The sequence below is a fragment of the Scyliorhinus canicula genome, chromosome 2 (genome assembly GCF_902713615.1).
Source record: "Scyliorhinus canicula chromosome 2, sScyCan1.1, whole genome shotgun sequence".
NCBI lineage: Eukaryota > Metazoa > Chordata > Chondrichthyes > Carcharhiniformes > Scyliorhinidae > Scyliorhinus > Scyliorhinus canicula.
This window is the reverse complement of record NC_052147.1, coordinates 115,779,682-115,802,097: the sequence shown is the minus strand read 5'-3', so window position 1 is coordinate 115,802,097 and position 22,416 is coordinate 115,779,682. Positions and strand designations below refer to the sequence as shown.

At 43.4% G+C, this 22,416-nt stretch overlaps 1 protein-coding gene across 5 annotated transcripts in view; it reads right to left on the bottom strand.

Annotated features, from left to right (window-relative positions):
- mpp5a (membrane protein, palmitoylated 5a (MAGUK p55 subfamily member 5)) overlaps nt 1–22,416 on the bottom strand; it is a 141,620-nt gene that overhangs the window by 68,752 nt on the left and 50,452 nt on the right. For 2 of the 5 annotated variants that reach the window (XM_038785511.1, XM_038785476.1), the window contains exon 2: nt 6,913–7,122. The exons of 2 other annotated variants lie outside the window; for them this stretch is intronic. The gene's annotated coding sequence lies outside the window, so the exon portion shown is untranslated. Of the gene's footprint in view, nt 1–6,912; nt 7,123–8,275; nt 8,420–22,416 lie in introns of those variants that run through there. One more of the 5 variants, XM_038785494.1, reaches the window with a different exon arrangement.

Here is a 22,416-nt window from a genome sequence, read left to right as displayed (position 1 = left end):
ATTCCTGCAGCATTCTAAAGAACTAGACTCTCGTTTCTATAGTAATAGTTTGTCAGTCCTCAAGATGCCCTGGCATAATACCAGAAAGACTTGCATCGCACAAGAGTTTCAACGCTTCAGCTTCTCTTTGAGCCTTTAGTCCCATATTGGCTCTCTGCCACAATTCAAAAAGTGTTTTCTTGAAGAAAAAAACGAAGTTCACAACTTTTAGTTACTTCAGATGGCTAAAGCTAGGCCATAAGAATCGCACTGAATGATAGCAATAAAGCCGACAAAGAATGGCACTAAAGTACAGTATCTGTTCCATTAATGTTAGTCACTTTAGGGAAAGGATTTATACCCGATTCGTGATTGGGTGACATGAATGGGCTGGTTCAGTTGGTTTTGTGATTAATCATATGTTGCCAAAGCTTTGCAAACCAAAATTCAAAATTACTCGTCTCCAGACACGACAATACACCACCCCCCCATAATTTTTAGCGCAGTTACAGATCCCTGTAGGAAAGCGTTCATACTTACCCAAGCTTTATATAACTCTATTACTCCAGTATTTATTACTACAGTACAGAAATACACTTGTGTATCTGAGAACATTTTCTATTTGTACTCCTGTGATGTGGTTCATTTCAAATATTATGAAGGGCGATGTGTTCCATGCACATTAACCAAAAAGACCACAAAGATACAAAGTTAATCCTAATTAATGCACAGTATTGTCTTTCAGCTGGCAAACATATCAGCACCTTTGCCGGTTTTAACCACAACCTAGTAAATACTTTCAGTGGCATTTTCAGGTAAATTGCTTTTGCTATTTACAAACTTCAGAAGGGCAATGATATTTTAGAATATGATCTCGCTTTCAAAATGCATCTTAAAGGTTTTATTTAAATATAAGAGGAAAATAAAACTTAGCACTTGGTTCTCCCTGCACAAGTTAAAGCTCAGATTTATTTTAAAACTCAACTTGGATGTCTGCTTCAGTGACTTGACTTAGTAGTTTATCAGCTGTATTTATAGCATAATACTTTCCATAAGGCAGAGGGGCAGAATTAGGCCACTCGGCCCATCGAGTCTGCTCCGCCATTCAATCATGGCTGATATTTTTCTCATCCCCATTCTCCTGCCTTCTCCCCATAACCCCCGATTCTTTTCCCTTCCTCCGCCATTAAAATGAGCATTATTAGAAACATAATACCAAAGGAAGAAAAAGCTTCTTCATGTAACAGTTATCAATTGATTTTTATTTCAAACACATTGTCAAAATAATTCTCTCTTTTTCCCTTACCCTATCAGTTTTTTCTTTCCATACAGTACCATATGGGCTTCCCATAATGACAATCTAGACATGAGATTTTTTTTAAATCAAAGCGGACACCATCAGTTTCGGACTTACCTACTAAGAAGTACCTTTCAAGGCTATGAAATAAAAAATCCCTTGAAATGTTGGTGAATGTAACACCCAGTAAATAATCTGTTGCTAAGTTTCTGCCTTAGTTCAGAAGTTGCACTCTCTTCTTTGAGTCAGCAGGTTGTGGGTTCTGACTCCAAAAGAATTGAATGAAAGCTCATGGATAAGACTTTAGTGCCATAATAAGGGGCTGTTGCATTGACAGACTTGCCATCTTTCAGCAGAGCAGTTAAACACAAGTCCCAAGTCTCAGGTGGACGTAATAAAGGCCATGGCAATATTCCTAAGGAGAGTAGGGACATTCGTCCTAGTGGTTATTGTTAAAACAAATGACATCTGTTGCAACTGTCAAGTGCTACACTGACTAGCTGTAGGTTATTCTCCACATGTGCAGACATTGGTGATGTAATACATTAGAACCTAGGTTTCCATTTTAGTGCCGCTCTGAAGAAATGTTGATTTTTGGTGTTTGTCCTTTGGGTGAGATGTACTAAATGGAAGGAGGTTGCAAATACAAAAAAATCTTACTGGAAACTGGACAATAGTCACAAAGATTGTTTGTGATTCAGACGGCAGGTCAGCTGGTTACATTCAGCAAACAGTATTTAAAGACACGTCTGCACTGAATCACGTGAGAAAGTAGAATGAGAAAAGATGATGAAGATTTACTCAAATGCACTAAGGTACCAATTTTCAAACAATCCTAGAAGTAAGTATAAAACTTCCATGCAAGATCAAAACTAAAATCTATTGTCCACAAACATACAGCTTTTTCACCAACTCCTGCAGCTGTTGATTCACTGGAGTATGACTTCATGTACAACAGTCACCTCAGATTTGTTGTCCAAACTGCTATTTTTCCACAGTAAAGCCAAGAGAGATAACCAGACTATTTGGGTCTTGCTGCATTACAACGATGATTCTCACATGTGCACTTCCCAAGCAGGGTCACTAAACAGTGATCAGAAACAACCACCTTGGCTCCTTTCCCGCCTCTAATTCAGGCTCAACTAGCAATTGAAGCTGAAAACTTCCTGCTCATGTGCTAACATAGATACATACAAGATAGGACCAGAAGTCATTTTGGACCTTCGAGCCTGCTCCGCCATTTATCACCATCATGGCTGATCATCCAACTCAATAGCCTAATCCCGCTTACTCCCCAAGTGCAATATCTAGCTGCCTCTTTAATATAGTCAAAGTTTCAGCATCAACTATTTCCTGTGGTAATGAATTCCACAGGCTCACCACTCTGTGTGAAGAAATGTCTCCTTACATATGTTCAAAATAGTTTACCCTGAATCCTCAGGCTGTGACCTCTGGTTCTGGACACACCAATCTTTGGAAATATCTTCCCCGCATCTACCCTGTCTAATCCCGTTAAAATTTTAAAAGTCTCTATGAGATCCCCCCCCCTCATTCTTCTGAACTCCAGCGAGAATAATCCCAACCTAGTCAATCTCTCCTCATACAACAGTCCCGCCATCCCTGGAATCAGTCTGGTAAACCTTTGCTGCACTCCCTCGAGAGCAAGAACATCCTTCCTCAGAGGAGACCAAAACTGCACACAATACTCCAGATGTGGCCTTACCAAGGCCCTGTATAATTGCAGCAACACATCCCTTCTTCTGTACTCTAAACCTCTCGCAATGAAAGACAATATACCATTAGCTTTCTTTACCACCTGCTGCACCTGCATGCTTACCTTCAGTGACTGTTGCACAAGGGCACTCAGGTCCTGCTGCACACTCATCTCCCAATTTACAACCATTCAGGTAATCTGCCTTCCTGTTTTTGTTTCCAAAGTGAATATCCTCACACTTATGCAAATTATACTGCATCTATCATTGATTTGCCCACTCGCCCAACCTGTCCAGGTCATGCTGTAGGATCCCTGCATCCTCGTCACAGTTCACGCTCCGTCATCATAGTTCACCCGCCCTCATCACAATTCACCCTCCCTTGACCTTACAAACTGAGCCTTCACAGAACTTGATCATAGAACATAGAACAGTACAGCACAGAACAGGCCCTTCGGCCCTCAATGTTGTGCCGAGCCATGATCACCCTACTCAAACCCACATATCCACCCTATACCCGTAACCCAACAACCCCCCCCCCCCACCTTAACCTTACATTTATTAGGACACTACGGGCAATTTAGCATGGCCAATCCACCTAACCCGCACATCTTTGGACTGTGGGAGGAAACCGGAGCACCCGGAGGAAACCCACGCACACAGGGGGAGGACGTGCAGACTCCACACAGACAGTGACCCAGCCGGGAATCGAACCTGGGACCCTGGAGCTGTGAAGCATTTATGCTAACCACCATGCTACCCTGCTGCCCCCAGTAGAACAGCAACCAAGTAGTGTTTCAAACACCACAATCAGAAAATAATACTTAATTAACCATGATTAAAAACAGATGTAGCCAGTCAATAAAACATTAATTAGTTTGGACAAACTAAACAAGATGGTGAATAATTTCCCACTGTTACAATCAAAAATGCTGACTTTGTTTGACACTGATGAAAGGACATTCAATAGCATCTTTGTTGCAGGAATAAATGCATCTAAATACGATGCTTCTTGGAGCTTTATTGTTTTGTAAATAACATGATTTGTGTGTATTGTGGAAAAACAAATGACTTGCATGCCTTTCTGTTACTCCTTTTCAATACAAAGGGATATCAGCACTGGCAAACGGAACACGTCCGCATTGAAAGACTCAGCTTTAGCACCAAGCACTGGTGCTGCATGAAATATAGAATTCCCTGTAGTTTAGCTTAACAATGATCTCCTGGCTGCAATCGTATTGACCTAAGGAGGAAAAACCAGTACTCACCGTCTGCAATACACATTGTTGACCCAAGACTGATTGATGCCCAGGTAAAGCAACAATGGAGCATTGTCATAGCAGGAGCAACATTAAAAACATTCTATTGTCTTACAAAATTCTACTCTTAGGAGTCTCACTTGGTTCAGCTTTCACATGTCAACGTGAGCCTCAGGTACTTGACACTGATGTCCAAGTAGCATTATATTTGCAGACTTAATTCAATCTCAAAAGAGCACAATTATTATATCAGCATGACATCTCCCTTTCCTACTAAAGTCAGCGCTACTGCCAGAGTTAGACTCCTAATTTAGTGTCCAATTAGGGGCAATTTTGCACTAAGGCCCACATCATCCATACATTTTTTTTTTTTATAAATGTTTTTTTATTGAGTTTTCATATTTTATATATGACAAATTACAAGTTATTAGAGAGAGAGAAAAAAAAAAGGAAAACACAAAAATTTTTTACATGAATATTTACAGGTAAGCATCTTCATAACAATAATTGTGGCCGCCCCCTTTAGCCAGCATACATATTTTACATTCCCCAATATGGCCGAGGCACATGTTTATAGGCATTTATTTATAGTTTGGTTTTGGGCCTTGGCTTGCCATCAAACCCCCATACCGAGCCCGTAGCCCCCCACCCCCCCTCCCCCCCGGCTACCTTCCCCCCGATTCCCGCCCATTTTCCCCTGGTTCTTGGCCACCCGACTATTCTTCCTCATGTACGTTGGCCACAAACAGGTCCCGGAACAGTTGCATGAATGGCTCCCACGTTCTGTGGAAGCCGTCGTCCGACCCTCGGATGGCGAATTTGATTTTCTCCATTTGCAGAGATTCCGAGAGGTCGGACAGCCAGTCTGCAGCTCTGGGTGGTGCTGCTGACCGCCAGCCAAACAGGATTCTACGGCGGGCAATCAGGGAGGCAAAGGCAAGGGCGTCCGCCCTCCTCCCCAGGAATAGATCTGGCTGGTCTGAAACCCCGAAGACCGCCACTATCGGGCATGGCTCCACCCTCACCCCCACCACTTTGGACATAGCCTCGAAGAAGGCTGTCCAGTACTCCACAAGTCTGGGGCAAGACCAGAACATGTGGGCGTGGTTGGCCGGGCCTCTCTGGCACCGCTCACATTTGTCCTCCACCTCCGGGAAGAACCTACTCATACGGTTTACATCATCCATACATACAGAATTGTTACAGTGCAGGAGGCTGCCATTTGGCCCATCCAGTCTGCACTCTTTCCGATGTCTTCACATCTTTCCTCAAGTGTGTGCCCAGAACTAGATGCAGTCTCTAGATGAGGTCTAACAAGTGTCTTATACAAGTTCAACATGGCCTCCTTACTCCTGTACTCAATGCCTCTTCAATACAGGCTAAGATACTATATGCTTTATTTAACTGCTCTCTCAACTTGCCCTGCCACTTTCAATGACTTATGTACAGATACACCAAGGTCTCTCTGTTTCTGCACCTCCTTTAGTTTCTCCCTTTATCTTATGCTGTCTCTCCATAACCTTTATGCCAAAATGAATTAACTCACATTTCTCTGCATTGAACTTATCTGCCACTTGTTTGCCCAATCCACCAACATGTCTATGCCCTCCAAAAACTACTGTTTATCACTACTCTGTTCCCTGTCACTCAACCAATTTCTTATCCAAGTGTCTACTTTCCCTTCTATTCAATGAGCTAATATTTTTCTCACAAATCTGTTGTGCGACATTGGCCCGTAACTTCCTGGAGGATTTGCGACTCGAAGTCGCTGGAGTGCTGCACATGCATGACGTGACGACCTGTCCATTAAAAACGGCGGCATTTAAACTCCCAGCCAGTTTTTTTGGCTGCTTGAAACTGCGCTGCTGAATGAAAGACCCAGCTGCTGCGCTAACCTGAGCCACTTACCAGGATATTTGGTGAGTTTTTATACCTTTTTATTTACACAGACGTTTTTCAGTCTAGCAGAGGCAGGAGACATCGAGAGACATTTTTATTGGTAGGTTAAAGTTCTACTGCTTAGCGTTAATGAATATGTTTAAAATGCAGATACAAGGAAAGGAAAATATATTTTTAATTTTTTTAAACTTTGGTTTGGCATGCGGCTGTTAATTCCATTAAAAGGGTACTTTACTGAATAAAGTGAGTTTTAAGTCACAAAGGGGCGGCACGGTGGTTAGCACTGCTGCTTCACAGCGCCAGGGACCCGGGTTCAATTCCAACCTCGGGTGACTGTCCATATGGAGTTTGCATTTTCTCCCCGTGTCTGCGTGGGTTTCCTCCGGGTGCTCCAGTTTCCTCCCACAGTGCAAAGATGTGGAGATTAGGTAGATTGGTCCTTAGTATCCAAAAGGTTAGGTGGGGTTACTGTGTTATGGGAATAGGGTGGGGCTCTTTCAGAGGGGCGGTGCAGACTAAATGGGCCGAATGGCCTCCTTCTGCACTGTAGGAATTCTATTCTATTGTGAAAGAATGATTTAAAAAAAAACTTTTGTTTGTCATGACGATGTTAATTCCATTAAAGGAACTATCATGGATAGAATGCAGTGATCACTTGCTAACACGTATTATTGTCCATCTAAGATACTCAGTGTTACTGACCACGGGTTCTGTGGGTCCTTGTAAGGCTGATGAGCCCTATCCTAGAGTTGCACCAATTACTCACTTGGCAGGAGTTTCCAAAAGGTGGGATCGGTTCTTGGATGCTAATTCACGGTTATTCCTTTATCAGGCTTCTTTTCTGGATCTCCTCTTGCCGTTGGGTATTCTCGAAGAATTGTGACACTTCTTTCCTCCAAGTAGATCGGTTCTGATCAAAGGTCTCCCATGCATTGACATCTATGTTGCATTTCTTGAGGTGTCTTTGAAGAGCTTCCTAAAGACCATAAGACAGAGGAGCAGAATTAGGCCACTCGGCCCATCAAGTCTGCTCTGCCATTCAATCATGGTTGATATGTTTCTCATCCCCATTCTCCACTCTATAACCCCTGATCCCCCTATTAATCAAATATTCATTACTGAATAATTGTTAGTTCAATGACTGGCTTTTGATTTGAAATTGATCCGTACTTAATATAGAAAATACAGAGTGTGAAATGGCTGCAGGGAGCCACATGTTTGAGGTTAAAAGGGCTTCCTTGACCTTGTTACTTATGGCAGTGAATACACAATGAAAATAACAATAAAACTAAATTTGATTACACATGTGTAGTTAAGATTTCCGACATTACAACAGTGAAGGATTTTGACAACTAGTACGTCACTGGCTGTCAAACCCTTTAGGAGGTCCAGTGGTCGTGAGAGGTGATATAGAAATGTAACATTGTTCTAATTGTCTGAAAACCAAGATATATTAGCGTCCTCACCAAAATCACTGATGAAGATTGAATCTTAATTTTATGTAATAACCATGACTTTGATACCATTTAGAGACTTCAGATGCACTATATCCACATTTATTTGTTGTAAAACACAGCTAGGTGTTGTGATTTGGAATTCACTGTCTACAAACAGTGCTGGAAGCTGATTGGGCTGTACCTTCCAAAAGGGAATTTCATGCATTCTGGAAAAGCAAACAAAATAGTCAAACAAAGGGATTAAATGGGTAGTTTTGCAAAGAGCTGGCTTGGGAAAAATGGGCCAAATGTACTCCTCCTCTTCTTCGGGATCTTTCCTTCAGCTGTGTGAAGATGATTTGCTTTGGCAGTCAGGATTCTGACATCCTAAGCATATAGGTTCCCCAGCGGAATTGGTTTTGGATGATCATAGCCTTGATACTGTTGCTATTGACTCCTTCAAGGACATTAATGTTAGCACACCTGTCGTCCAAGCTGATTTGGAGTTGGATTTTGCAATGGATTTTAAGATGAGTTGTTTACGAGTCTCCCTGATGTAATGTCCATACTTAGAAGCCTCAAGTGATTCAAATGCTTTAACAAAGTTTAATGCCTTAGTTGATATATGCAAGCATCCTGTAAGCCAATGTGAACTATCTCTCTGACAGGTATTTCAGCGAATCAATCACTCACCCTTAAGAATGTACTGTCAAAGGGCATCCAAAATGATGTTTAGAGGTGTGCCAGGACACTGCGCTTCAACAGCTGCTGCTTTTGGACATTGAGTTTGTCAATTAACAATTGTCAATGCCCTCCCCTTTCCTCCCTCCACAAATAGATGGGATCAAGTGAGAAAATATATTTTACTGCAAGAAAGTTGTAAAAGTTGAAGCAGTTTTATGTCATCGTTCAGCTGATAAAGTTAAAAGTTAAGTTAAATGTTAACTAGTTTCAAAGTTCTGTATTTATAAAATTATTTTTGTTAATAAATGTTTGACATTAAACATTAAACATCAGAGCACATCATTTAATTGAGATAATTATAAATGAATAAGATAATGAAGTAAACAAGGCAGAAACATATTTAAAGCAGTTACACTAGTTAGCATTGCTGCCTTACAACACCAGAGACCCATGATCAATTCAAACCTTGGGTGACCGTATGGTGACTATACATTCTCCCCCCTGTCTACCTGCATGGGTTTCCTAGAACCATGGAATAGAACCATAGGAGGCCATTCAGCCCATCAGGATACTCCCCTGCCCTACGCCTGAAACCTGACTTGGACACAAATCGGCAATCCACCGAACCTGCACATCTTTGGATTGTGGGAGGAAATCAGATCGCCCGGAGGCAAGCCACACAGACATGGGGAGAACATACAAAGTCCACACGGACAGTCACCCAAAACCAGAATTGAACCAGGGTTCCTGGTGCTGTGAGGCAGCAGTGCTAACCACTGTGCCATCGCGCTGCTGCCATTTTCTCCGGGTGCTTTGGTTTCCTCCCACAGTCCAAATATGTGCAGGTTAGGTGGATTAGCCTTGCTAAATTTCCCCGTAGTGTCCAAAGGTTAGGTGGGGTTATGGGGATAGGGCAGGTGCATGGGTCTACGTAGGGTGCTCTTTCAGAGTGCCAGGCGTAGGGCAGGGGAGTATCCTGATGGGCTGATTGGCTTTTTCCTGCGCTGCAGTGATCCTACAAACACTAATCAAAAACATTAGATGTTGCAAGGACAGTGACAGCAAAAAGCTCCTGAGGCACTTTTAAAATCTTATGACCATAATCTAAATTAAAACATACATTTTTAAGCATGCCACACGTAAAATTATACAATATAGTGCAAATTTAAATAGTTTCACAGATTTAAAACAAATAATCACCTATAATCTTTTAAAAAATTAAAAATTACTTTAAAAGAATCAATTACAATAGTAATGCCTGTTTAAAAGAAAGGGCAAAATAAAGTTTTAAAAATCATCTACATACCTTTAAAACACATTATCTAAATCTGCTATTTAAATGGCTGCCCTCAATGGACATTCACAAGCTGGCCACTTCATAAGGGAATGGGGCTGCACTTCCCTGCGCAGACCGGGGCGCTGGAGGCCCCAGGCTGACAAAGGGAAAGGAAAGTTGGACGCACCATCGGAACGTAGGTTAAGTGGCAGGAAGTTATGAGGCATTGTGTTAAACATTTTTTGAAACTCTATATACACCACATCAACAGCATTTCCCTCATCAACCTTTTCTATTACTTTTTCTGAGTTACAAAGCCAGGGCTCAAAGTGTGGGCAGGGCTGAACCCCGAATCCAGCTCTGCCTCCTCAAAAAAAAAAACTCCAGCTAGCTTGTTAAATACAATTTTCCCTTAATTAATCCATGCTGGTTTTCCTTAATTATCCTGCATCTGTCTAAGTGACTACTGATTTTGTCACACACTATAGTTCCCAGAAGGCGCCTTACCACTGAAGTCAAACTGACTGATCTGTGATTGCTGGCAATTCTCCAGCCCTCTGGCACCACCCAGGTCTATGAAAGACTGGAAGATTCTCACCAGTACCTCTGCAAATTCCACTCTCACTTCCCTCAGTATTCGTTGATGCATCTTATCTGGTTCTGGTACCATATCAATTTTAAGAGCCTTTCTAGCATCTCCTCCTTCTCAACTGTAAATTTTCAACTGTGTGTGTCAGATACCTCCTCTCTCACCTCAGGTTGGGTAGCATCTTCTTCCCTTTTAAAAATAGATGCAATTTGTTATGGGCCAATGTTTAGAGAACCCCAAAGTGTATCATGAGTTCACCTGACCCACAACTTTTACTAGATTGTGGTATGAGGAGCACACGGTGTGGTACAGCAGAGATCGAAAAGTAATTTTTAAAGCAAAACAATGTTTATTCTATGAACTCAAGTTTACCTTTTTAAAACATAGAGTGAACATCTTAGCAACCATTAATTCAAATACAACCATCAAAGAATACAACACTAAGTAATCCTTAAGCTTTCTTTTTAACATCCATAAGGCATAAGCACATCAGGTTTAAATTCACTACTGAGAACAGTTATCACTCTGAATTCACCAAATGATCAAGAGATAGTCTTTACATGGCAGAGAGAACAACATTACACCTTCTCTGGCTGACTGCAGCTCCAACACCAAAACAAAACCAAAAAAACCAGACACCCAAGCTTTTCTCAAAGTGAAATTAAAAAGCAGAGCCAGAGCTCAGCTCAACCCACATTCTGACACCACTGCAGTAACTTTAGCAGACTACCATTTCTTAAAGTGACATTCTCATGACAAAAGTATTTGTTTAATACTTCCACTATTTCTCCTACCTTCATGTTCTCTAATCGGCCCTACTCTTTCGTTTATCCCCCTTTTATTATTTATATGCTTATAGAAGACCTCGGGATTCCCTTTCATTTTTTTTAGAAAACATTTTATTGAAGCATTTGTAATTTTCAGTTTAGCAAATTAACATTCTAAACAGCCTAGCGGCCCGACCCACGCAACAATATTACAATAACAGAACCAACTACCCACCCCGCCCTAGCTCCTCACTACCGTTTATTAGAATCCCTGTCTATTTTACACTGCCATACCTCATTTTTCTTTTCCCCCCCCCCCCCCCCCCCCCTTCCCGTTGACGTTTAGTTTTCGTTAAAAAAGTCGAACTGCCACTTCCGAGCAAACCCCTGAATTGAACCTGTCAAAGTGAACTTGATATTTTCCAGCCTAAGAACCCTTCCATATCACTGACCCACACTCCTGACTTTGGAGGCTCCGAGTCACTCCATCCCAGCAAAATACGTCTCCAGGCCACCAGGGAGGCAAAGGCCAAAACATCGGCTTCTCTCCCACCAACCCACCCCCACTTCCGGATCCTCTGATACCCCAAAAGTTGCCATTTCTGGACTCAGAGTCACCCTCCTTTCCAGGACCTCTGACATGACGTCTGCAAATCCCTGGCAGAATCCCCTCAACTTCGGGCAAGCCCAGAACATGTGTACATGGTTCGCCGGGTTACCCACACACCGCCCGCACCTATTCTCCACTTCCTCAAAAAACCTACTCATCCGGGTCACAGTCATATGAGCCCCATGAACCACCTTGAACTGGATCAGGCTAAGCCTGACACACAAGGATGAATTGACTCTCTTCAAGGCCTTTTCCCATAGTCCAACTTCCAACTCCTCCACCCACTTCCTCTTCACCTCCCCAATAAGAACCCCTTCACACTCCATCAACTCCTTGCATATCTCCGAAACCCTCCCCTCCCCAACCCCCATTTTTGACATCACCTTATCTTGTAGTCCTCTTGGGGGGAGGTGAGGAAAGCTTGGAACATGCCTCCGTACAATGTTTCGTAACTGCAGGTACTGAAACCCGTTCCCACCCGGCAACTCAAACTTCCTCTCATGCCTCCAGGCTCGGGAAGCCCTCTTCAATGAAGAGATCCCCAAATCTCTCAATCCTTGCCTGCTGCCACCTCCTAAAGCCCTGTCCAGTCCCCCGGAACAAACCGGTGATTATCACAGATCGGTGACCATACTGACGCCCCTTCCAATCTCATGTGCTGTCTCCATTGTCCCCACTCCCTCAGGGCTGCCACCACCACCGGGCTTGTGGAGTACCGAGCCGGCAAGAACGACAGGTGCGCCATTAGTAAATCCTCCAAACTTGTACCCTTGCAAGATGCCGCCTCCACTCGCTCCCACACTGATCCCTCCCCCACTACCCACTTCCTAACCATCGATATGTTGGCGGCTCAGTAATAGTTAATAAAATTGGGGAGGGCCAAGCCCCCCCCCCTCCCAGCACCCCCCATCCAAAAGTACCTTCTTTACCCTTGGGGTCTTAACAGCCCATACAAAACCCGAGATCACCGCGTTCACCTTCCTGAAAAAAGCCTTTGGGATAAAAATTGGAAGACATTGAAATACAAACAGCAACCTTGGGAGGACTGTCATCTTCACAGTCTGTACCCTCCCCGCCAATGACAGCGGGAACATGTCCCACCTGCGGAAGTCTCCTTTCATTTTCTCGATCACCCTGCCCAGATTTAACTTATGGAGCTGACCCCAGTCCGTAGTCAACTGGATCTCCAGGTACCTAAAACTCTTCACCACTACTTTAAACGGTAACTCCCTCAGTATTCTCTCCTGCCCCCGTGTCTGGATCGCGAACACCTGGCTCTTACCCATATTTAACTTGTAGCCTGAGAACCAACCAAATTCTTCAAATATCTCCATAACTCCAGCCACCCCCCCCCCCCCCCCCCCCCCCCCTCCCCAAGCGGGTTTGTTATGTAAAGGAGCAAATCATCTGCGTAGAGCGAGACCCTATGCGCTCTCTCTTCCCCCCCCCCCCCCCTCACTATCTCCCGCCAGATATTTGATGACCCAAGGGCCAATGCCAAGGGCATGGCCAGGGCAAACAGTAGTGGGAAGAGCGGACATCCCTGTCTTGTCCCCTACACAAACTAAAGTATTCTGACTGGACCCGGGTGGTCCTTACATTCACCACCGGTATCTAGTATAGTAACCGGACCCAATCGATAAATCCCTGCCCGAACCCAAATCTTCCTAGGGATTCCCTTTCATTGTTAGTTGCCAGTCTCTTTTCATGCTTGCGCCTTGCTTCTCACATCTCCTCTGGTCCTTATACTCAGCCTAATTCTCCATTGTATTTTCTACCTGATATCTGTTGTGCACGCACTTCTTCCTTGTCACCTTCACCTCCATCTCTCTCGTCACCCAGAGTGCCCTGGATTTATTTGTCCTCTCCCCTTCAAGGGAATATACCTCGACAGGGCCTGCAATACATTTTCTCTGAAGGTGGCCCATTGTTCAGCCGCCATCTTTTCTGCCAACATTTGATTCCAAATCACTTGACTCAGATGCATTCACATCCAATCGAAGTTGGCTTCCCCAATTTATTTTCCCAGCTCGAGATTAGTCCCCGTCCTTTTCGATGGGCAACCTAAATCTTATAATACAACGATTACCATTCCCCAAATACTCTCCCATTCATATTTGATCCACTGGGCCAACCTATTCCCCAGAACCAGGTCCAACAGTGCCTGCCCTCTTTCTTGTTGGACTGGAAACATAGTGCCGTAGAAAATTATCTTGAACACATTTCTGGAACTCACGCCCCTGTTGTCTCTTTGCACTATTTCTATCCCAGTCTATATTTGTATAATTGAAGTCCAACATTATAATTACCCCATAATCCTACATCTCTCTGAAATTTCTTTGCAATTTTGTTTCTCTACATCCCTTCCACTAGATAGACGATAAGAAATTAGGAACAGGAGTAGGCCATTCAGCCCTTCCGAGCCTGCTGCACCATTTAATAAGATCATAGCTGACCTAACACTCATTAGGTTGGTGTCTATAAGCTACACCAATCAATGTTATTGATTCCTTACCTCTAACCTCTAACCTTAAGGATTTCATTCCTTACCTCTAACCAGAGAGTTTCTGTCCTTGACCCACCGGAACATCCCCCCTCTCTAGTACTGTAATGCCATTTGTAAACAACACTGTCACTCCATTTCTCCTCTCCCCCCCCCCACATTCTTCCTCCTCTTCCCCCCCCACCTTCTTCCTCCTCTTCCCCCCCCCGCCCCACCCCTTCCTCCTCCCTCTTCCCCCCCACCCCACATCATGTATACAAGATTATTTACCGCCAGGTTTGGATTTGGGGAGGGATTCAACAAATGGGTGAGGCTGCTTTACGCGGCGCCGATGGCGAGTGTAGTCACAAATGGAAGAAGATCGGAGTATTTTAGGCTTTATCGTGGGACCAGGCAGGGCTGTCCCCCCTGCTCTTTGCACTGGCGATTGAACCGCTAGCCATGGCATTGAGGGACTCAGGGAAGTGGAGGGGTCTGGTACGGGGTGGGGAGGAGCACCGGGTATCGCTGTATGCGGACGACCTGCTGTTATATGTGGCGGACCCAGAGGGGGGAATGCCGGGGGTGATGGAGCTGCTAGCGGAATTTGGGGGCTTCTCGGGCTATAAGCTGAACTTAGGAAAGAGCGAGGTATTTGTAGTGCACCCGGGAGATCAGGAGGGAGGAATTGGGAGGCTCCCCTTCAGGAGGGCAGTGAAGAGTTTCAGGTACCTGGGGGTGCAGGTGGCCAGGAGTTGGGGGGCTCTTCATAAGCTTAACTTCACCAGACTAGTGGAACAGATGGAGGAGGAATTTAAAAGGTGGGACATGGCGCCGCTATCGCTGTCAGGCAGAGTGCAATCCGTCAAAATGACGGTTCTCCCGAGGTTCTTGTTCCTCTTCCAGTGCTTGCCCATCTTTATCCCTAGGGCCTTTTTTAAAAGGGTGACCAGCAGCATCATGGGATTTGTTTGGGCGAATGGCACCCCGAGTGTGAAGAGGGTCTTCTTGGAGCGGAGTAGAGATGGGGGGGGGGGGGGGGGGGGGGCTGGCGTTGCCCAACCTCTCGGGGTACTACTGGGCGGCCAACGTGTCGATGGTGCGTAAGTGGGTGATGGAGGGGGAGGGGGCAGCATGGAAACGGATGGAGAGAGCGTCCTGTGGGGATACAAGCCTGGGGGCCCTGGTAACGGCGCCGTGGCCGTTCCCTCCCACGAGGTATACCACGAATCCGGTGGTGGCGGCTACCCTCAAGATTTGGGGGCAGTGGAGGCGACATAGGGGAGAAGTGGGGGGCTCGATGGAGGCTCCGTTAAGGGGGAACCATAGGTTCGTCCCGGGGAACATGGATGGGGGATTTCGGGGATGGTATAGAGCGGGCATTAGACAGCTGAGGGACCTTTTTATCGACGGAAGGTTTGCGAGCCTGGGGGAGTTGGAGGAGAAATTTGGGCTCCCGCCGGGAAACATGTTTAGATATCTGCAGGTAAAGGCATTTGCTAGACGGCAGGTGGAGGGATTCCCTGCGCTCCCCGCGAGGGGTGTGAGTAACAGGGTGCTCTCGGGGGTCTGGGTCGGGGAGGGGAAGATATCCGATATCTACAAGCTTATGCAGGAGGTGGAAGAGGCGTCAGTAGAGGAGCTGAAAATGAAGTGGGAGGGGGAACTGGGGGAACAGATCGAAGACGGGACATGGGCTGATGCCCTGGAGAGGGTAAATTCTTCCTCCTCGTGTGCGCGGCTTAGCCTCATTCACTCCAAGGTGCTGCATAGGGCCCACATGACTGGGACGAGGATGAGTAGGTTCTTTGGGGGTGAAGATAGGTGTGTCAGGTGCTCGGGGAGTCCAGCGAACCATGCCCATATGTTCTGGACATGCCCAGCATTGGAGGAGTTCTGGAAGGGGGTGGCGAGGACGCTGTCAAGGGTGGTGGGATCCAGGGTCAAACCAGGATGGGGACTCGCGATCTTTGGGGTTGGGGTAGAGCCAGGAGTGCAGGAGGCGAAAGAGGCCGGTGTGCTGGCATTTGCGTCCCTAGTAGCCCGGCGAAGGATTTTGCTACAGTGGAAGGACGTGAGGCCCCCAAGCGTGGAGACCTGGATCAATGACATGGCGGGCTTCATTAAGCTGGAGAAGGTTAAATTCGCCCTGAGAGGATCGGTGCAAGGGTTCTTTAAACTGTGGCAACCTTTCCTCGACTTTCTGGCTCAACGATAGGGTACTGGGACAGTAGCAGCAGCAACCCCGGGGGGGGGGGGGGGGGGGGGGGGGGGGGGGGGGGGGGGGGGGTGAGGGGAGTGTGATACAAGTGATGTTACAGTATGGGGGGAATTGTGGGTGTTATGGGGCTGTTAGTTGCATATTACTGCTTGTTGCTATACTTGTTATATTTTTATATTTTCTGTGAAAAATTCCAATAAAAATGATTTAAAAAAATTAAAAAAAGATTATTTACCACCCAGTGCTGCCCTTCTTTGAGCCAGGTCTGTTATAACAATATCATAATTCCATTTTGCAACCCGTGATGTAGTTCACCAATCTTATTAACCACCATACATTCACATGCACGCATACTAACCCTGATTTAGGCTTTTTTACTCTGACCCCATCTAATGACTTATTACCTACTCTAATTCCACCAAATTCTCCAACTATTCGTGCTACTCTGATATATCCTACTTCTCAGTCAATACTTCTCCACTTTCCAATGCCAGGTTTTCTTCTCTCCACTCTGAATTTCCCTATAGGTTCCCACCCCCCTGCCCAACTAGTTTAAACCGTCCCCAACAGAAAGAGCAACCTCCCCGCGAGGATATTAATCCCAGTCCTGTTCAGGTGTAATTCACTGTTGCTGTCCAGGTCCTACCTGCCCCAGAGCAGGTCCCAATTCTTCAGAAATCTAAAGCCCTCCCTCCTACATCATTTCTACAGCGACACATTGGAACAGATCAATCTTCCTATTCTTATGGTCACTAGCACAGGGAGGCTGGAGAAATCCCGAGATTACTGCTCTTCAGGCACTGCTTTTTAATTCTCTTCCTAACTCCCTAAAATCTTCTTTCAGTACCTTATCCCTTTTCCTACTTACGTCATTAGGGGATTCCTGCACTACCTACCTGTTTTTCCAAGACACTGGTGATCACCCATTCCCTCTCAGCCTCTGTACTTCTTAGCTGCAGTGTGAACACCTCTCTAAACGTGCTACCCACGTAGTCCTCAGCCTTGCATTGTTTATATAGGATGCTCACAACTTTCAGTCAAGGACAACTTTCACCTCATCAGCCTGGACTGCGTTTAAATTTTGTGTTACTTAATGTTCAATTACTCCAGTTAAATTTACCAATTAATTCTCTTTTAAAAATGAACCTTCTTCAAAATGTGTGTGAAAAGTGTGTGTGTGACAGAAAGAAAACAAGCATGTTTGGAGTCACAATTCTATCAGCTCTTGTGCAACACTTTGCGGTGCCATAGATTAATTAATGCTTCATTCGGCATTTCTGTTGTAACTGAAAACTGGGTTGGTAATGGCAGTAGAGTTTTGGCACACATCTCTATTGTTTCTAATCCAACATTTTTGGCAATTTTTTCTTGTTCAATAGCTCATTGTAGCAAGACCAGTTACATTTTTTACCTTAGACAAGCAACAGTAAGTTGGTGTGCAAGAGTAGAACAAACTTTGAGATTGTTTTTACACTTACTGAAAAAGCAGTATGATAGTACTGACATTAAATCATGATTTCAATATTTGCACATAACATATTCTCTTCAATCCACTATTTCATTTTTTTTCTCAAAGTCATCTGCTGCTGTCACCCCAAAGATGGGTGGTCAAATGTGATACCAAGTCTATAAAGAATAGATAGATCCCGGCTTGACCTCTGATTTAAACTAATTCATCTGAAAGAATATTAAAATTTCCCCTGTGAATTGAGGCAGGGCAGAGGGAAAATTATATCAGCAATGATTTCTACAATTTATCACTATCCTACGCACTATGGAAAAGCAATTTGTGCAATTGTAAGGCGACAACTAGATTCCACTCAAATGCAATGCTTAATACAAAATGAATAGCCAAGCATCATTCATTGTCAAGGCTCATTTATCAAGAATGACCACCGGTGCAAGGCATCGCTGCTCTTATGAAAGCATATTTAAATGGAAGACTTGGGGAGAAAAATAGGCAGAGTCAAGAAAGAATGGTCTCCCTTTTAAAGCTGCACTTCCTTTCTCTTTTGTTTTTTTTCCATGTTACGTGGAGCAGCCATAATTGCTGGTTGATCACCCTCATACCAACCAGCATTTTGTTTTTGGATTTGGCTACTTTTACAGCCAGGTGTCCTTATCTAACCTCCACTAACCCACCCCATTTAATCCAGGCTTGGGACTGGCACCGGGTATCTATGCTGGCTCCGCAGCACCAAAGCCTTGTTTCTTTCATAGCCAGCAAGCCCTGAAGTGGGGCTTGAAACAAGGCTTTTTGGCCCAGCTACCCATTGATCCAGCCCACTTTTAAAGCTACACGTTCCCAACAAATGCTAAATAGGGTGAAAAAGCATTTTTCCAGCTTTAGTCAATTATTATTTCAAATCACATGATATTGCCAGGTCCACAGATCAACAGCACTGGAAGTACTCAGTGACATGATTATGTTGATAAAAATGCACTGCATGATCAGTTACATTAATACATGTCTACAGTTCAGACAACTGAGAGAATAGAGATTTAAAACATACAGAAAATCACTTTCGTTTTTATAACAAATGTTTGCAACTGTGGCTTAGCTTAATTTATTTCTTGCAGCTTTTTAATCATGCATCACTGAATTGTTCAGTGGAGAAGGGAGCCATTTGGCCCATCGTTTGTGCACCAGCTCTCCAAATGAGCACCATGACTTAATACCGTTCCCCTGTACCCCTGCACATTGTCTCTATTCAAATAACCATCTATGGCCCTCTTAAATGCCTCGATTGAACCTGCCTCTACCAGACTTCCAAGTACTGCATTCCAGCCCCGAACCACTTACAGGTGTGAATTCCCCCCCCCCCCCCCCCCCCCCCCCCCATCACATTTGTGCTGATCGTGTGTGTCGTGCTCATAAACGTCCGTTTATTGAAAAACGGAAAATTACATATTCAATCAAACAACAGCCATCAGATCCGCATTTCTATTTAAAATATCTGAATCAAAAACAAATGAAAATACATTTGGCCTGGAAGCTGCATTCTACTAACTTTAAGTTAAACACTTGTTTCATATGTTCAATTACTCATTATCACTGGGCAGAATTAAACTGGAATATTCACAGACTGCAACAAAAACTTCCCCAAAATAGTGTGGTGTGACTGATTTTGTAAGGAAGAAACCTCTAATTTAAACATTGTAAGTCACACTCTTCCTCTTAAGACTGAATTGAAGTGAAGAATGAAAATAAGGGAGAGATCTGGACTTGATTATGCAAATATGTACTTCTGGCTTTCTTGATTAAACTATATGATTCTGGGATGTATTTTTCTCCATTAATACTAATCGGTTTAAAAGAGGTGAGTGGAGGAGAAGGCAATCCTGTAAGTGGATCCAAACGAAAATTCAAACTTATTTTACATAAATTATTTATATATAAAACATTGACGGTTAAATTAATAATTTTCATATTTATGTTTCACAACTAGTCAGACATAATCCACAGATCCAATTTGCCGTATATAATATTCAAGTTTGAGTTAGAGTTCATTAAAAGCCCTATTGCCCCAAACCTTCACTCTATCGCCACCATTTAAAGCTTCCTTTGCAATTTCAACAATTTATTGTAACCCTGCCTTTCGGGAAGCATGTTTTCCTGACTACCTTTAAAGTAAATTGCTGGATGAGAGTGCATGTGTGAAAAGATTAAGACGTTTATCCAGTTAGTCTGCACAGGATTCAAACACAGATATATGGTGAAAATATATTATTGTACACCCACATTACCACTCTCATACAAGTACTTTTATTTTCACCTTCAGGTCAACACCAGTATATGTCAAATGTTCAGGAATTCTTTGCAGAATGCAAAGTTAATTATTTTGGGTTTTAATAAAAGGAAGTTTCTGAACAGTTTGAACATGGTGCTTATATGTTTGAGTGAACTTTTTGTTAAAAAAAAACACGAGTCATATAGCGACTCTGGAAATGATTAGAAAATTTGAAGTGCATATCAAAAGGCAAAACCAGGAATTTTGATTGCAATTTGGGTTTTGCTCTTTTCTGTGGAAAAACATGCATAAAAATGTCAAAACTAATATTCAAAATCACACGCAGGATTTCAGCACAAAGTACAATGAGTTAATGCTGAAATGGCAGAGTGTAGTTTTTTTGTTTTGCATTATTTGTCACAAATATGTTCCAACAGAAATATTTCCTGAAATAATGCCTTCTCCTTCTCCAGAAGCATGGCAAAGATAAAATAGTTTTCCATCTGCGTCACAGTAGATCCAATAACACCTTGAACATATGAACCCACCTGCCTCCTGGACTTAGTTCTACAGGCAGAAACGTCTGAAAATGATCTGACATAATTTGCAGCAACAACCATGAACTGTGAATCCAGTTTCACTAAAACAAAAGGGTCACAAGTTTCTCTACGTTGTCAGAGGTATATATATTTTCATTCCAGACTTTTCCAATCGGAAATTAAACTTTGAGGACTATTTTCTCATTAATAGAGGTTTGTTCTAATGGGGAGAAAGAGTCTCTGGTGTACTTCATGCATGAATGAAAATGCTTCTAAAACATTTCTTAACGTATAACGTAACATCAGGACACCACTAAATTACAAAAGTGTTAACAAAAAGTAACAAAAGTATTCTTCAAAACCAACATTTGAAAATCCTTTTCCTATGAATGGGAAAATATGCAGACTCTAAACCTGAATATTCTTAAATTAGTTCAATAAACAATTTCAATATATGAACTGTCCATTGAAAAAAAAAACACTATTTAACAAGGGATATACAAACTAAACGTTGCTTAAATCAGCATTTACACTACAAATTTACTGCCAGTCTAAAGTAGTTTTGACTGCACACTGACACTAAACCGATGTCATGCAAGTTAGGTATTCAAATATTAACGGACCCTGAAGCAAAGCCGAGTGACCCTCTCAGGAAGCACTGATACCATCAGTTCTGATATAAATGCATTCACTGTCTGAAGTAAGCATCTTCATTCTGCTCTTGAAAAGGGGAAGCAAAAATGGAATAAGTATAAAAGATAGCTAATTTGCCATGATTCCATGTTGGAAGACTTGCAGCTACTGTTCAAAAGATTGACAGTTAGTGGAGGATCAATTCTAGTCAGGCATCAAGTGTCCACATGGCAAGTTTTCTGTGCACATATGTTACACTCATACGAAAACTATTGGGTTAAGTTTTAAAATTTCCATAAGGAGGAGTGTCAACCCTCTTAATACATCTAAGTAAGTTCTATTTCAGTTTCTTAAGTGTTCCGGAGACACAAGAGTTCCTTGACCACATTTTAAAATCAGGCTTCACAATGCGATGCCAAACATAGAACTTTATGCAATGTTAAACATCCTCCCAGTGTGTGCGTGGGTTTCCTCCGGGTGCTCCGGTTTCCTCCCACAGTCCAAAGACGTGCAGGTTAGGTGGATTGGCCATGATAAATTGCCCTTAGTGTTCAAAATTGCCCTTAGTGTTGGGTGGGGATACTGGGTTATGGGGATAGGGTGGAGGTGTTAACCTTGGGTAGGGTGCTCTTTCCAGGAGCCGGTGCAGACTCGATGGGCCGAATGGCCTCCTTCTACACTGTAAAATTCTATGTAAACTAATTAGTGTGAGACTACCCCCTCTCTGTAACATCACATTTTATTATCAGTCAGCCAACTTGAGCCCTGCTCTGAAGTCAAACCCATTTTGCAGTGATTCTGATGTTACAAGAGAAATATACTCTTGGGCATCAGTTTTGGCTATATTACTCAAATTTAGATTAAACATTAAAGTACTACAGTTGGTTTTTACTGACAGGGTCTCAAGGTTAACAAATATTAAAGCCACAAATGCCCCATTTTCGCTTTTATCAACTCCTTCCTCCAACTTCAGTAATAAGCCACAATGTACACTCATGGAGTTGGACATTTTTAGCTGCATTTCAAAAACTTCACACGTCAAGCCAAACATTTATATTTGTCAGTAACTTAATATTCAGAAAAAATAGACTTACAAAAAAAATGTGCACCTATTCCAATGCCCACCCAAATATGGCACTGTTTGGAATGAGCTCACAGGAAAATAAAGAACGTAGATGAAGCTATAAGCCTTCTGCATTTCACATTGCTTACTTCCTACCACTCCTGAAGTGCGACCACTTCAATAGGGAGATTACAGACTGACATAGTTCATCCACGTCACTCAGGACACTAAGAAGGTAT